At 35.6% G+C, this 8,954-nt stretch overlaps 1 pseudogene; it reads right to left on the bottom strand.

Annotated features, from left to right (window-relative positions):
- Positions 1–6,887: 6,887 nt before the first annotated feature.
- LOC106996431 (enolase-phosphatase E1 pseudogene) lies at positions 6,888–8,325 on the bottom strand (annotated as a pseudogene).
- Positions 8,326–8,954: the final 629 nt, after the last annotated feature.

Below are 8,954 nucleotides of genomic sequence, written 5' to 3'. Positions count from 1 at the left end.
TTTAAATTAACCTATGTTCTATCTGCTTTTCGTAGAGCTAAAGCAAGAAATAGAACCAGTAACTATAACTGGTAGGTAGATTTTTTTTAATTGCCGAAACAAGTGTTGGTATATTATATACAGTCTTGTGCAATGGTGGGCATCTTTGTCCTTGAGGTGCTCTGGTAGAGGCTGGGAGGATATACGGGGAGGAAGATACCAGCAAGGGAAGCTGTTAAGAGGGGAAGTTTTTAAGAGTAAAAGCCTATGATTGCTCATTAAGAGCCACACTCTTAAAATTTTCAAATAATGATAATTGCTATTAATGAACACAATATATGCTGGCATTATTCTGAATATTCTAAGTAACATCAGTTCTAAGTAACTGAAAACATTATCTCATTCAATCCTTAAGACAAACATATGACGTAATTATGACTTCTATTTTACACAGAACCTAAAAAGAATCTAGTGACTATTTTAGATTCCAAAGAACCTAAATAAGTCTAGTGACATAACATTAGCTTATAAAAGAAAATACCGGACCTGCAAACTAAATCCGTTTGCCCTTTCATCTCGTGACTCAAAATAGAAAGAGTGTGGCCATGTTCTTGTAAAGTAAATGGGGTAATTTGGATTGAGGCAAGACAATTGTTCAAATCTCTCCTCGGTCTCTCTGCAGATAAGTACCTCTGAAATAAGTCTCTTCCCGTTGTATTTGATTATATCCTCTCCCCTCTTTCGGTTCATTATGGCTTTCTAGGTTTTAAGGCGCCTATGTTTAATTAAACCCCGGATAACGTAAGTCAGTTAAAATGGCAGTCTTTAAAGCATGTGAAACTAACATTCAAAACATGTAATTGATAATTGTAGGAGTGAAGCTCCGTGAGTCTGGCATTTCCTTTCTGTATTCTTATGCAATCAAAATAAAACTATACCAGGTCTAATTTTAAATATTCAACAGACAAAAAAAAAAATTACTATCCCAGAAAGAAATTTTTTATAAGAACAAACTTTTGTTTTTGTTTTATCTTAATTCTTATGTAAAAAAAGTATTTGCAGAAATGTTGACTGACTCTAAATGAGAAATTTTAAAATTAATATGGTATCGCATTATTTTGTCTTACTGTTCACTTATTTTGTCTGTCTGATTTGGTCCATGAAAAATTGCTTTACTTGTGTATTTTCATACATAGTTTTTGATATATTAAGTATTTTAAGAAGTCAGAGTCAGTCGAAAGTGTTAGTAATGACCACTATGACCCCAACTTTGCCCTCAGCTTGAATTAACTTTAGGCAGGATTCTTCCTGACTCAAAGCCACTGACCTTCTGTTTTTGTTGTTGTTGTTGTTGTTGTTGTTGTTGTTTTTAGAACATTTACTTTAGAAAACTTGGAAATTATTTTTCTGTCATTTTAAGATGTAAATATTTTGCCAATTTTTCCACCCAGGAATGTCTTTCTCAAGAACCAGGGAGTCATCTTTTTAGATTGTAATCATCAGGAAAGATAGTGCCCCTACTGCAGTCTCTGTAGGAAGATAGGAGCCTAACTTCTGGCATGCCCTGATGCAAGTTAAAAAACTACTTCCTGCTATAAAGATGAGAAAAGTTTGTTTTTCTCTTGGATATAGCCAATAAGCAAACACAGATGGCCTAAAACTCCTGCCTTAGCCCGCTATTTAAAACTCTGTAGTCATGTTTGTTTCAACAGAGTTGAGCTCAGTCTTTCTCTTCTTGCAACAGAAGTCTCAAATAAAGTCTTTCTTGCCTCTTTAGAGTTGTTGGGTGCAGGTTTTGCTTTGACATTAATCAGCAGCAGCTCCAAAAAGATTGATAAGATGTTCTTAATCAATAATGGTGCTTTATTAAATAAAGTGCAAAGATAATAAAGCAAACATCAATCTTGTTCTATAATTTAGAATGTAGACAAAAGAGGCATAGTAATATAGGGCAAAAAATACAACGGTTTGGAGTTGGGAGATATAGAATTCTAATTATACCCCTGAATGACAAGTTCACACATAGTGCAAGGCAGGGCTTCCGTGTGTACCTCTGAGATCATTCTCCCCTGTGCACATTCAGCAGAATTTGAGGAGAATAAGAATAATAAGAATATACAATTAACTCACTCGCTAGGTAGACTGTATATTAATAGTAGAAAGAATATACACACACACATATATATATATATATATATAGTTCCAGAATGTGCCAGAAATATAATTACTATAGCTCCTAGTTATATGGGATGGACATATATGACAGACTCCATTTAATGACCCTTCAGTAACCTGTGATTAAAAATCCTGCAGAATGGAAATCACAAAACCAAAGCAAATTCTCTATGCTTTGTGGCCACATTTTCTTCATTCTAGACTCTGTTCTTTGCACTTAAAAATGTAATATTATTAAACTGAGATGAACATTTTTCACATCCAACTAGTAAATCAAATGTTTATATTAAATCTATTTGATTGTTAAGGTATTTTGGTGCCAAATATCTATTAAGAAAATAAACAGTATATTTATTAGTTTCCTACTGTCGTGTAACCTATTACCACAGATTTGGCAATTTAAAGCAACACATTTATCATCACTCAGTTTCTCTGAGGCAGAAGTCTGGGTAGGGTCAACTGGGTAATCTGTTCCAGGTCTTACAAGTTTAAAATCAATGTGTTGACTGGCTAAGACTCTTATCTGGAAGCTCTGGGAAGATGCTACTTCTGAGTTCATTTAAGTCGTTGTCAGAATTAGTTTTCTTGCAGTTGTAGGACTGTTTCCTTGCTGGTTGTCAGCAGGAGTTTGCAATCTCCCCGTAGATTCCACCCATCCTCCTTCATACATGGCTATTCTACCTTCAGAGTGGCAAGAACATATTATATTCTTCTCATACTTCAAATATTTCTGACCTCTGATATCAGTCAGAAAAACCTTTCTGCTCTTGAGGGTTCTTGTGATGAAACCTGGCCCACCTAGAGAACCCAAGATAATCTTCTTATCTTAAAGTCTACTGAATTACATGACATAACAAACATAGGAGTGACAATTCATCATATTTACAGGTTTTGTGGGTAATGGCTGTTCAACTTTGAAGAACCATTTCAGATATTTGCCTCCCACACACAGTTATAATGCGTTTTATTTATACTGAAAGGCTACTTTCAATTAAAATGTATCTTTTAAGAAGTTCTATTTTGAGACCTGACACAAAAATAATGACTAATGTCTTATAATTACTAAGGAATAACTATAGGATTGCTACTGTGCATAGTACTTTAAATGATTTTTTATCTGATTCTCACAACAAAAATATGCTGTCCTGAACAGCTATATCGTTATTTTATAGATAAATTCAAGTTAAAGAGAGCTTAAGAACCTGCCTAAAGTCACACAGCTCGACTTCCATCAAAAAAATAAAACTCATCCCTCATCCAGAATCAACAGATTGACTAAAACTCCCTATAGCTCACTGTAACTTAGTAATAACTGAATGCTTCTCTAGGTTTTGCATTTTATAACTAGGTTTAATGCAAAATTGAGGATATACTTGATCATGATAAATACAAACATTATCTTTTCAAATTGATAAAAAAAAAAAAACTGACTGTAAGAATGGGAAGTTGAATGCTAAGTTTCCTTGAACTTTTAAAAAATAAATTGTGACTTCCCAAATAATTTCATGTACAATACTGATACCAACATTTCTATGTACTCCAGGAATTATACAGACTAACTACACATTTTCCTTTGTGGACTCATTCTTAGTTAAAATAAGCTTCTTCATGTTACATAGTAACTCTTCTTCCTATCTAGTTATGCTCAGCAATCTAACCAACTAGAATAAGGTGAATTTTGTTTTGTTTTGTTTTGTTTTGTTTTGTTTTTGAGATGGAGTCTGTTGCCCAGGCTGGAGTACAGTGGCATGATCCCGGCTCACTACAGCCTCCACCTTCCAGGTTCAAGTGATTCTCCTGCCTCAGTCTCCCAAGTAGCTGGGATTACAGGTGCCTGCCAACGCACCTGGCAATTTTTTTTTGTATTTTTAGTAGAGACGGGGTTTCACCATCTTGGCCAGGCTGATCTTGAACTCTTGACCTTGTGATCCACCCTCCTAGGCCTCCTAAAGTACTGGGATTACAGGCGTGAGCCACTGCGCCTGGCCAGGTGAAGTTTTAAAAACCAAAGGGAAATAAAATAAGTATCTAAATCTGTCTTCTATGGCTCATTGGTTGTGGGATATAATGAATTATGAACTCTTTCTCTGTGTTGGTTTTATCATTAGCAAAATAATTATAATAACCTACTTAAATGAAGTCATGAGTGAAAAATTATTGAAAGACTGAAAACTACTTTGTAGACACCAAGTATTCTAACAAATAATAATGATAGTAATAAAGATTTCCATTTACCAACTTGGGAATTATATTTCTCATTGCTTTATTTGATCATCTTTTAGGTTATAATCTTTGAGATATTGAATTTGTATAGTATTTTGACATCCCAGCCTATATTTAATAACTGATTAACATTATTCTTATACTGCTAATCTCACTGTTTCCTTAAATTTTTTTAGAATTTTAAAAACTACTCAAGAAATAGGAAAACAAGAGCTCTTATTCAAGAAATGTCCTTTAAAATATATACTATAACTTAGAACAAATGCTAAAGATAATCACTTCATTACTTTGTTTGCTTTTAGCATGATGTCAATTTTGAGGCCATTTCTTTGTCTTCTATATGCAAAATATTTAGAAAAATTATAGAATCTGCAGAGCAGAAGAGAAATAGCATATTAAACTAAGATGCTATTTAAAAGAAAAAAATCCAAATTAATAAATGCATACATGTATGAAATAATCTATTCCAATATCCATCATAACCAGGAATTCCCCTTGCTTCTGGTTGAAACTTGGTTGACAGAGAACTAAATATTTTGTTTATCAACATTTTTTGTTGATTCATATACCAAACTAAAACTTTCTTCTTTCTAATTCCCATCAATTTATGTGATATAAAGTCTACTTCCTTTCCACAGATTTAAAAAGACTTAATGAGATTTAAGATCACATTTTAAATGTTCTCATTTAAAACATTTATAGATTTCTTGTTTGCTTTTTGATTTTCTTTCTATCATATTACAAAACACTATCTAGGTCACTCTGTCTGGAAAAACCCCATGTAGACAATTTCTTTAAAAATATAAAGTCAATATAGGGGCCAGGCGAGGTAGCTCATGCCTGTAATCCCAGTGCATTCGGAGGCCAAGGCAGGAGAATCAGATTAACCCAAGAGTTCAAAGATAAAGTGTTGTACTTCAGCCTGGGTTGAAGAGAGCAAGACCCTGTCTGTACATAAATATGGAAAGAAACAATGCAGATAAATAGTATAGGTGAATTAGGATCCTGTGTTTTCCTAGAACCTAAAGAGATGTCCTGAAATCACTGATTGCATATCGGGGTGGATCTTTCAATCTCAGAGCTCCCCATTACTCCAAAATTTGGCCCCATAAGCAATGTATCATTGAAATAATTATTTGATTGAAAATGTTAGCTTTGTCCACTAGAGCATTTTTGTTATAGAATTAAAATAAATATGGAAATCTGTCTGAATAAAGTGATACTTTTGTGTTTTAGTATTAGTCTTATTATTGATAAGTAAATATTGTATATATTTACTATGTAGAGCATAATAATTTGAAATATGTATAGATTGTGAAATGACTAGGTTGAGAAAATTAACATATGCATTACCTCATATACTTATTACCTTTTATGGTGACAGCACTTAAAACCTACTTTTTGAGTCATTTTCAAAAATACATTGTTATTAACCATAATTGCCATGTTATATCATATAGCTCTTGAATTTATTCCTCCTGTATATCTGAAATTTTGCATCCTTTGATAAACATCTCCTTAATATCCTTCCCCCAGCCCCACCTCTATCCCCTGGTAGCCACCATTCCACTCTCTGCTTCTGTAAATTTGATGATTTTAGACTATGACTGAAATCATCCAGTATTTGTCTTTCTGTGACTGGCTTATTATACTTAATGTCCACCAGGCTCATCCATGTTGTTGCGAATGACAGGATTTTCTTCTTTGTTAATGCTGAATAGTATTTCGTTATGTATATATACCTCATTTGCTTTATTTACTCATCCTTTGGTGGTCACTTATATCGACTTTCTGTCTTGGCTGTTGTGAATGCTGCTGCAAAGAACATGGGAGTCCAGAGATCTCTTCAACATACTGATTTCATTTCCTTTGCATATATATTCACTAGATGGATTGCTATGTCATATGATAGTTATATTTTTAATTTTCTGAGGAACCACCAGGGTGTTTACATTCCTGCCAACACTGTGCAAGAATTCCCTTTTCTATACAACCTCTCCAACACTTGTTATTCCTCGTCTTTTTTAACACTAGCCATTTTAACATGTGTGAGGTCATATTTCATTGTGGTTTTGATTTACATTTTCCTGATGACTAGTGATGTTGAGTGTGTTTTTATGTAACTGCTAGCCCTTTATATGTGTTCTTTTGACATCCAAGTCCTTGGCCCATTTTTTTTTAAGAAGAAAATGCTTTTATTAATCACAACATGAAATTAACAGACATCCTATTAGAATTAAACCAGGATAAATACTGCTGTTATAAAATTTACATTTCTCACATCCATTCCAGAAGAAAATCTTACGTATTAGGGCTCATCTTAATCTTATGGACTGATTTCAGTAAAACTTTTTAAATAGTAAATAGCAATTAACATATTCTCAAACTGTGCTAAGTAGTTAGAAAGGTAACTACAAAATATATAATGATAACACCCGGCAGGATTAGAACTGTTCCATTAAGAACACAGCTCTTTTTTAGCTGTTACATCAGTGCACCTTTTTCACTGGTAAGGCAACTGCTTGCTGTGGGTGCCACAATGATTACCAAGTTTCTTCTTAAAAGACACTTGTTTGATCAAGACTCAAGTGAGTTTTCTTTCCCAATTTTCATCTTTTGGAGCAGAAGGAAATACCTTGGTCTTTGATATACATAAGGATGCAAATATGAAATACAGCTGTTATAATCTTCTAAATCACAAACAGGGGCAATGAATTATTATTAGAAAAAAGTCTTTGAAATATTTCATTTTTAAAATAACAAGGCTTCTGAATAATCTCTCAAAACTAGCTTTCCATTTTAGTACATGACTTGATAAACATAGCACATTAGATTGGTTTTTAGCAATTTCTTCTATCAACTACACTTCGCTCTCACTAAGGGTTAGAGTATGATTTCAAACAATTTCTACATATAAAACATCTTTAAATAAGTTTTGTGTTCACTGAACTGAGACTTCTTTCACTTATGTACCTGTGGAAGTTAATTTGAGCATACACATATATACATACTTGCATATTATGTGTACATGTATGTTTTTTAAGTAAGTTACTTTTACCATTAGAATAAACCTAGACACTACAGGGACAACTCTGGGAACAGTGCGGTCTGCCTTAGCAACCCTTCTCTAGGTTGAGGAAGGCAGGTATAGTTCGCTGAAGGATATGATGAGGTTGTAGTAAGTCTTCTCATCATCTGTTAATCCTGCGTTGCCTGGTCTCACCACCACAGCTACGTGCACATCTGCTTCCTCAGCAGCACTGGCCTCTCGAGTAACATCTGTCAGAAACAAAATGTTGTTGGTTGAGCATCCAATGCTGTCTGCAATCTTTCGGTAACTTTCACTCTCCACTTTGCGTCCAATCTTGGTATCAAAGTGACCATCGACAAGCTCAAGAATATCTCCCTCCGTAGAGTGCCCAAATAAGAGTTTCTGTGCCTCCACACTCCCTGAGGAATAGATGTACACCTTCATTCCGGCCTCTCTCCATTTCCTGACTGCTGGAACTACATCTGCAAAGAACTCTGCTTTCCTGCGCCCAGCTGTGAATGCCGCCCTCCATATGTGGCCCTGCAGCTGTTTGAGTGCAGTAGTCTTTCGATCCAGGGACATCTGCCAGCACACATTATCTACCACGGCCTGGATCATCTGCTGCAGATCATCCACTCCATTCCCAGACGCTGCAGGGATAGGAACGCCCCATCCAGGTGGGCGTCCTCTTCAGCCTGTTTCCTCAAAAGACTGACAGCCTGCTGGCACTCCTCTTCTTCCCAATGTATCTGCAGATCCTCTTTAACATTTTCTTCGATGTAAGGAAATAAAATCTCCTTCACGAAAGCAAGCGGGGTTGTGGTACCTTCGATATCTAACAGGATCACGGTGACTTCGGCGGGGACCGAAAGCACGACCATTTCCCTACCGGATGCTACGGGACTCGGTCTGCAGTCGGGGAGGGTGGAGGGCGGCGCCGGCTGCGGCTGCGGTCCCCGGTACCTTCCTGGGCTTCCGATGGCCCTGCGCGATCTTGGAGCCAGCGACCAAGTGCAGCCCGCCGCGCGTAGGGAAGAGAACACCTCTGCACACCTGGCACTGGAAAAGGCGGCCGCCCACGTTGGCCCATTTTTTAATCAGGTTATTTGTTTTCTTGTTATTGAATTGTTTGAGTCCCTTATAGATTTTGGCTGTGAATCCCTTATCCCATGTATGGCTTGCATATATTATTTCCCATTCATTAAGATGTTTCTTCACTCTGTTGTTTCCTTTGCAGTGCAGAATCTCTTTAGTTTGATATAATCCCATTTGTCTATGTTTGCTTTTGTTGCCCGTGTTTCTGGGGTCATATCCAAAAACTCATTGCCCAGATCAATGACATGGAGATTTTTTCATCTTTTATTTTAGTAGTTTATAGTTTCAGATCTTCTATTTAGTCTCATTTTGAGTTAATTTTGTTGTATGGTATAAAGTAAGAATCTAATTTCATTGTTCTACATGTGGATATCCAGTTTTCCCAATGCCATTTATTGAAGAGAATGTCCTTTCCCCATTGTATGTTCTTGGCATCTTTGTCAAATATCAA

This window comes from Macaca mulatta, chromosome 17, assembly GCF_049350105.2.
Source record: "Macaca mulatta isolate MMU2019108-1 chromosome 17, T2T-MMU8v2.0, whole genome shotgun sequence".
In the NCBI taxonomy this organism is placed as follows: domain Eukaryota; kingdom Metazoa; phylum Chordata; class Mammalia; order Primates; family Cercopithecidae; genus Macaca; species Macaca mulatta.
Note: the sequence above shows the minus strand (reverse complement) of the source record. Positions and strands in the feature narration are given on the sequence as shown.